Source organism: Eleutherodactylus coqui, chromosome 3 (assembly GCF_035609145.1).
Source record: "Eleutherodactylus coqui strain aEleCoq1 chromosome 3, aEleCoq1.hap1, whole genome shotgun sequence".
Taxonomy (NCBI): Eukaryota; Metazoa; Chordata; class Amphibia; order Anura; family Eleutherodactylidae; genus Eleutherodactylus; species Eleutherodactylus coqui.
The window spans coordinates 73014681-73023751 of NC_089839.1; positions in this window are offsets into that span (position 1 = coordinate 73014681).

Here is a 9071-nt window from a genome sequence, read left to right on the forward strand (position 1 = left end):
GATCCAATTTTGAAAAAAAAAAAAAAATTACAGTGCTAACACAGTAGTGCACACTATTAGATGTGGCCCTGAGAAGGACCGTTGGGGTTCTTGAAGCCTACAGTAACTCCTAACGCTCTCCCTACAGCAGCTCCAGCACAATACCACTGTCCCTCAGCTAACTCACAAGGCATCTGAGCCGAGCCGTGGGAGGGGCCGATTTTTATACTCGGGTGACATCTGATCGCCCCAGCCACTCACAGCAGGGGGGTGGTATAGGGCTTGAACGTCACAGGGGGAAGTTGTAATGCCTTCCCTGTCTTTCAATTGGCCAGAAAAGCGCGCTAACGTCTCAGAGAGGAAACTGAAAGTAACCGGAACACCGCGTGGTACTCGTTACGAGTAACGAGCATCCCGAACACCCTGATATTCGCACGAATATCAAGCTTGGACGAGTACGTTCGCTCATCTCTAGTTGTAATACATTTGCAAATTGAATTCTTCTAATCTTACTATTGTCATGATCCATATTTTATCCTCTAGGAATAAATATATTCTTATCTTCTAAACGTATACTATATTGCTACAATATACCATATTATTATCATTGGTGGGGTCCAACCTCTGGGACGCTTGCTGATCCTAAGACCATGGTCCCTATGGAATTTATCCTTTGAATGGGATGATGCTGTACTTACTTGTAGAGAGGATGGCTGGGAGAGTCACTGTTCAGAGAAAAAAATGTCAAAAAGTCTTCATTATGAGGATCTTTTTAACTTCCAGCAGTCTGACGTCACTAATAAAGAAGTGTTGTCCTGGTGTTATTGTTACATTGTGCTCCTGGGACCTGCAGTTCTATGAGTTTCCAGGAGGACACATTCACAGGAGTGGGATTATTAAGCTGGCTGGGTGTGGAGTTCTCAAGCCAGCCAATCACCACCGGTCTGCTGCACATACATGCTATCCCATCTTGTTAAAGTGAGCTAGTCATTTATCCTTCTCCTCAATCCTCTTAGAACCCTGGTGTTTGGAGACTTGCATGTTTTGCTTGGTGTTGCTGCATGCATGAGGTTCTGGGTGGGATTCTCTCATTTGTTGAATAGTGTCCTGTTTTGCTTGTATTCCATTTACCATCTATGCCGAGCCAAGCCCCTAGGTTCCAGCATGGGGTCGTCCCTATTGGGATGATCGCCCCGCTTACAGGCAGGACTCCTTGGGGTTTAAGTTGCCTTGTTAAGTTACCAATACTTCATATGTACTTTAGCTATTCCATCTGCTTCTGCATGATGGTATTCTAGGTGAGTGTTTTGGTGTTTGTCGCAAGTCCCATTTACTGCTCAGTCTGATATGGTATCACTTTGAGCGCATTACCCATTTATTTGCATTTGTCCTGGGCGTGGTGTGCATTACGCTCAGGTCGGACATGGAAGATTGACCAGCCATACCATATGCATTAGACCCCTGTGTGTGTTGTGTACATGTTTTTCATTCTCTTTCTTTTGACACACATGAGTCTGTAGTAGACTAATATGAATAAGTCCTGTGTGATGTTGTGTCAGAAGGAGAGGCTGTCATTTTTATTTCCCCCCCTGGGATTTTTTTCGCTTTGGGTTCATGCATTCTTTCTGTGCAGACTATTGTTACTGAAGCCATTTATGTAAGGTGCAATAGTTTCTGTCTGGGGTTGCACGATTGATATACTCACTTCTTGTTATGAAATATATGCATCTGTACCAGGTTCATATGGATAAACCCTCTATGATGTGTTTCTTGGAGGAGTTGCTATTTTTTTTTATGCCCTAAGGGTCCAGAGGCCCCATTTTTAAAAAAGGAAGTACAGTTACATTGTGATCTATGACCTGTAGTTATATGGGTTTCTAGGAGCACACTGCCACAGGTGTGGGGTGATTGTTGAGTTCTTGAGCCAGTCAATCACCACCGGTCTGCTGCACATGAATGCAAGCTCATCTTGTTAGAGGGAGCAGGTCATTTATCATTCTCGTCATTCTTCTCAGAGCCCTGGTGTTTGAATTCTTGCATGTTTTGCTTGGTGTTGCTGCATGCATGAGGTTTGGGGTTGGATTCTCTCATCTATTGGTGCTAACAGTGTCTTATTCTGCTTGTATGCTGTTTACCATCTATGGTGGTCAAGCCCACTGGTTCCAGTGTGGGGCTGTCCCTACTGGGCCGATCAACCCGCTTGCAGGTCAGACTTCTTAGAGTTTGAGTTGTCTTGTTAGAGAAGGGATTCACGAAAAAATGGGGACCCTTGTCGTGGACTCATGAGCTTAAGTATCTTGGCCAAAATATGAACCAATACCTCATTTGTAATTTAGCTATTCCATCTGTTTATGCATGTTGGTATTCTAGGTGCTCTTGTTGTTTATCATTCATTGTTGGATGTCTGCTTGCAAGTCCCATTTGTAGTTCACTTTACTTTAGTTTGCAGTTATTGCACACTTAAAGCGGACGTGACAGTTATGTCATCACGTTCTATGGTGGGAAAACCCCTATAATTAAAATGCTATATTCTTAAGGAACAAAATACACACTCAATAAAGTGAGATTAAATAGTTTAATATTGTTGCTCTAATGAATACATATACTCAATGCTATTTTATATGCAGAACTGTAAAAAAATAATCTCAATACAGTATCAAAATGTACATAATTGTTTCTAATTTAAACACCACTGTCTGGTATATTAGGCACTCCAGATTAGTGCTTCAGGCCTGAAATTTAATTCTTTTATACTGCTATTTGATAGGAATGCAACAATTTAAGAATACTTCACAGAACAGAAATGCCATGCTCAGATTTAGTATTATGCAGATGAACATCCTCCAACAGTTAAATCTGTTTTGGTTGCATTTTGAGAACAAGTTTTTTTTTTTTTTTACTATATTCTATTAAGATAGCTTTATAGTTTGTATATTGTGCTGAACCAAATAAAAGAAAAGATTAAGTGCAATTGGTCTAGTCAAAGATATAAAGTGCTTCATTCCAACAAATCTTAATTTATCTGAAATTCAAGAAAACAATAAAACATTCCACAATTCATGTATTTTATTCATTTGACAATACATAAAATGTAATTACTTCATGTATTATTCATTTCTAGATTAATATTAAACCACATTTGTGCCAATTTTTGGCAAATAACTTGCTACTTAAAGTGCCCCCACCTATCAGGAAAATGGGGGACCTGAAAGTTACCAAAACAGCAAAGGGGATGGCTATTGCCTGTCATCCTTTCCCATTTTCAGCCAGTGCCAGATGCGGTGGATAGCAAAACAGAGTTCATGGCACATATGTGCTCACAATAGCAGGTGGTCCTAGAGGCGTGGTCCCCACCTATAACACATTTCTCGCATACCCTGGATATACCATAATGATCATTGGTCTTTATACTCCTTTAAATGGAACCTGTCACAATGTACATGCATCATATCTATGTAGGCAGTATGGTATAGGAGGAATGTGAATCCTGACCAACATAATTTATGACATTTACACAGGATATGCCATGCATGTCTGTTATCTGTAGGTCCTATCAATTTTTTGTTATTAATTAATTAGCATTTATTTTACTTAGAGGGAACCCTTCAGGTTGAACATGGTGTCTGGTCTACAGGCAGCATTTTATCGAACAGAAGGGTCTGAGAAGACTGATATGCTGTACAGTTTTCTTGGAATATATTCAGTATGACCTGTATTTTATTTATTAAATCCCTTATCTTTCCATTGTTAGGAGTTCATTTTGTGGTGCTATACAGTAATTGACAACCTTCTCTATGTGAATGTGCTGTCAATCACAGCATAAGTCAATGCAGAAAAAGAAATGGGTGGAGTAACCCTAAAGTGTAGGCAGGACCTAATATATTGTAAAAAGAGATGAATGTAATGAGAGATGAAGAACAAGAATGTGGAGTGGTGGTGTGAAGTTACTGCCTACCAGATAAACACCCCATCAAGTGGCCGCCAAATGGCACAGGTGTATGAGCAAGAAAAACTGGTATAATGCTGCAGCCTTCCAGAGAGGATCTTGAAAGGAAAAAGGAGTTAAATCTAACTTCTCTTTTATTTTTAATAATTAGCAGTGAAATGCATTTTGGGGGGCCCTTTTTCAGTTATGCTGGGGTGAGTACATCTATATCCAAAATTGGGCTCAACTGTACATACAAGGGTTACCAATGAACATGCCATATCAAGAGGCTTATGTGCTCTCCAGCTGTATAGAGAAGCTTCTCAAAGCTTAAACCAAATTCTGGATATAACTGACCCCCTCCTACCCCCCAGCATAATTGAAGAAGTGGCCTCGTACCACAAAATATGCTTTTACGGCTGGCTGGTAAAAATAAAATAAAAGTTAGATTTTATTGCTTCTTTTCTGGAATGTTGTGTCAGTTTTTGGTGCTTATACAGTTGAATTATGAATGGAACCACATAGAACCACCCACTGAACCCACTGTAAGCATAGAAAGAACATACTGAATCATTTTCCACAAGCTATATGTAAAACCATTCAGGGCTCGACTCCTTTGCCCTACAACATGCTGTCTGCAGATCAACCAGATAGTTTCATAATAATAATCATCATCAACTTTAATTACATAGCACCAGCATATTATGCAGCACTTTACAAATCAGAGAGAACATGTACAGAAAAATCAGACATTGCATACAGTATTATGCTAAGAAACAATTTGAACAATAGGAAGGATGGCCTTGTCAACAAGAGCTTACAATCAATGATGAAATAGGGGAAACACAAGGGGTAAAAGTGTCTGTTCTGCATAATGGTCCAGCCATCTTTCATAGAGTATTATACATAAAGCTGCATGAGTCGGTCACCAGCCAATGTATATGTACATGTATGTAGTGCATTAAGTGGAGAATACAGTGGGATGAAGGAGGAATGTAGAAGGGTAAATGGAAAAAGAAAAGTTAATTCTTTGCTTACAAAAATATTGATAGGACCTCACCTACTACTCTAGCCATGCATTATTGGCGATGCAGGTTAGGATTTTTTTTGTTGATTCCCCAGTATATTAATCCAGGTTCAGTATTAGTAGAAATGTGGAATTGGCCTGTATATCAAATGTTTCAGTCATGAAGGACATCTTTCAACAAATTGTCTGTTCATTTGCCGATTGACATGTCATTGAAAAAGGTCCTACATGACCGAAAATTTCAATATACCTGTTCTTTTATTAATTAACTAGTTGATTACCTGACGTTGCCCGTGTATTTTAGTTTTAGACACAAAAAGAATTTAAGAGTGTGTGTGTGTGTGTATATTTGTGTGTACTGATTAAATATATTAGTATATGAGGAGGAGGCCATCTATGTAATATCTTACTGCATGAGGAGGAGGTCGTCTGTGTAATATCTTAGTGCATGAGAAGGTGGCCGTCTGTGTTAGCTGAGACTGTAAATTAAAAACCATCTGCTCAAGTATAATTCCGTCATTCTCCCCTCTACCCCCAGGGCTAGTGGGGCTGTCTTATCCCCCCTCTCCCAAATTTGTCCCCATGGGATGAGTTATATATGTACCAAGTTTGGTTGAAATTGGTCCAGGCATTCATGGGTTATGGTGGCACCTACACACATACATACATACCGGTACATCCTTTTATATATATATATATATATATATATTATTTATTAATACTGAATCTGGGCATATATACAGGAGAACCAATAAAAGATTTCATTATCTGCATCACCAAGGAGAGTTCTTATCTAAAACTTATGATACACTTTTCATGTGCACCCCATCTTAATGAGATAAAGGTGTGCCGAACATTTTGCATCTTTTTATCAGCCATGTATGGTATATCCTGTCGAAATGTCATAAATAATATTGGTCAAGATTCCCATTTAAATGCTACACAGTCAGATGGATCAATATACCATGGACTAAGCAAGTAAATGACTTTATATCCCTTCAAAATGTATCCAAAATACAGCATTATGCATATAAACTAACACAGATTTATTAAAGGGGGAAGTGACTGATGATGTCCCTGTTTAGCCTCTATTGGCTGCAGCAGTTACATGATTAAATAATGGCAGTGGGAGAGCAGCACGCAGCGGGAAGTTCTTTTTTTTTTGTAATACACAATGTGTTTTCCTACTTCCATTAATGTAAGGGTACTAGGAAAACCCCTTTAATATGTATGATTAAATTGGAAACCATGCCATTACCATTCATTATTTCAGCTGCAGGGGTGATGTATGAACTACATCAACTTTTCCCCGCAAAATTAGCTATTTGTCAGAAACTGATAGAAGTTAAATTTTAATCTGAAGGTCGTCTTTGTAAGACAGCTCATTTAATGGTACTCTAGGAGATGTTCTGCAATTATAAAATGCTCAAGTATCCATCCCCTGACTATAACTTTTTAATAACATTGTCACTACATTTCTTGGAGTGTACTTTTGTCTTCCTACAGTACTTGTATTCTTTTGCATTTCTTTGACAGGAATCTTACCAGCTGTTGGACTTTCCCAATTTATAGTACATTTACATTTGAAACACTTTGAAGAGACTGATTTTAACTTTTGACAATTAGGCCTCATGAACATTAGGGCTTTATTAAGCTCTATTCACATCCTGCAGAAATCCATGCACATCCTGCAAAAACAACCTCATTTACATGTACGGAATAGATTTTTAGTTGTAAAAACTTCTGCAACAAATCGGCTGAGGGTAAAATTACCCTTGCTCCTTTGTTTTGTGTAGAGTTGTAAGGAATTAGTGTATCTTGATGCCACCAGGAAGTCCTGGTGGAGTCAAGAGTAACGGGGGGAAGGGACGCCCCCTGAAGCTTATTGGCTGTACAGTTGACTGGGCTTCGGGTCCTGCCATGGCGGCCCCAGCTTGAAGCCTGTTTCCTACCTGGAGTGACAGCAGCATGCGCCCCCCCCAACTCACCGATTACATCGTCAGATTGCAGGTGGCAGCAGAGGCAAGCCACCTCAGCCTCCCCCTGCCCCCCGGGTAATGTTCACCTCGCGTTCCCTGGTGAGGGGAGAAGCAGTGTTAGCCAATGGCCGCAGACAGAAGCACCACTGCACGCCTCGCACACAGTGGTGGGACAGCATCAGGAGCATGAAGAATGCGCGAAGAAATGGCCATCAGGGAGTTGAGAGCCGCCGGGCAGCAGGCAGCCGGAACATAACACTCATCCTCCGGTCCGAGGCAGTGCCGGACCAAGCGGTGAGTCACATCAGCAGGTTCTCCTTTGCTTTTACCCGGGCCTGCTGCCTTAGGGTGAGGGTTCCTTTTATTCTAAAGTGTTTCATTATTGCCTGTCAACTGGCCACATTTACAGCTCATAATGTAACCCCAAGCGCAAAAGGAACCCTGAGTCTAACGCAGCAGGGCCAGGTAAAAGCATTGCACATGCTGGTAGGACCTTCCAGTCTTCACCCAATCGGGAGCTGGGGGTGTGACAGGGGCATTCCTCCTGTCAAACCCGTAGCTTCCGGTGGCGTCAAGGTACACTAATACCGAGTTGTAATAGGGCTTTTATTGTACCTAAATATGTTTATGACTTTTGACAGAAATCTTTTTTGTTGAATTCCATAGAAATCCAACAGAAAAGTAATTGTGGCATGTTCCAACAAAGGGAAAAGCTCCATATGTGCATACACACAGAGTCACAGTGCTTTATGGGACCCTCAGTGTAATGTGAAGGAGATGCTACAATCCTTTTCTATTGGTCAATTTCAGAAAAATTTAAGGCTGCCTTCACGCATGCAGGAATCATTGCAGAATTTCCGCTAGTGAAATTGCTGTGGAAATTCAGCAAAATTGACAGTATAGACCACGTGGAGTGGATTTAAAAAATCCCCTTCACATAATTCGGAGAATTTTTGCAGCATTTTCATAAAAACTGCAGATTCTGATTCCACCGCATTTCTATTTATGTTGTGGAATTGTTTCATGGAATTCAGCCTCTGAAATGCGAGGGGTGAATTCCGTAGCCATTCCACAAATGAAAACGTGGCCTAATCTGCACCATATAAGTGCGGACTCGGCCACGATGGAATTCTTGTGGAATTGCTGTGGGTATCCATTGTGAAATGCCTGCAGTGATTCTACTACATGAGAAGGCAGGGTAATTCTATCCACTTTGCTTTAGGGTACCTACTACCTTTTTTTATTTAAAAAAAAATATATAATTTATTTAAAATGGACATTTGTAAAAATGTAAAAAACAGATGCAAAAATACCTGCTGTTACTATCTTGACATATTTAGGCCAGATTCACATATTTGAGCTCCTATTATAAACAATTGTCCAGGTCTGCTAACCAAAACACATATCATCGTAGATGATCCTATGAGATCAGCTCAAAAGACCCACAGTTACCATGGGAGTCTCATACTTAATAGTGTTGAGCAAACCGAAACAGTCACACCCTATTTTGGGTTAACCTTTGCTAAAAGTTCAGTTTGACGTGAACCTTATATGGCTCATTTCGGACAAAGCTACTAAAATTTTCTTCCTCCTGCTCCTCCTCCCCATTCTCCCTTTGACCCCCTCCTCCCACAGACACTAGTTTAGGGGGATTTGGGAAGTTCCAGTCTAGTTTATACTAATTTGGACCAAAAAAAAAAACCTTTTGTCGAAATTTGGCTAATGGGCCAAACCAAACTTTTCAAAAGTTTGCCTAACACCAATTGTTAATACAGGTGCAACAATTTGCCTGTAATATTCTCTTGTGAAACTGGTCATAGACTAGTTCCACATATAATATTTTGCTGAAAAATACAGCATTTTTAAGAGTGGTTTTGTGAGCATTAAAGTTTAAACTAAAATATAAAATGCATGATGTAAATAGCATTTACTTTTTGTTTTTTATGCAATCTTCTTGGTGTTTATGTCATTTTTTTTCTAAACACAGCATGCTGTAGTTGCGGCATTTTTCTTGGTATTGCTCCCACAGGATTCTCTAAAGGCGGAAAAAAAGCATTTGACAAATGTAACAAAATTAAAAATGCTATGAAAAATGCTTGAAATTTAAGGTTCTTTTTGCAATTCTTTAAAAATGCTGAAAACGGGTGCATGTTAGGGCACT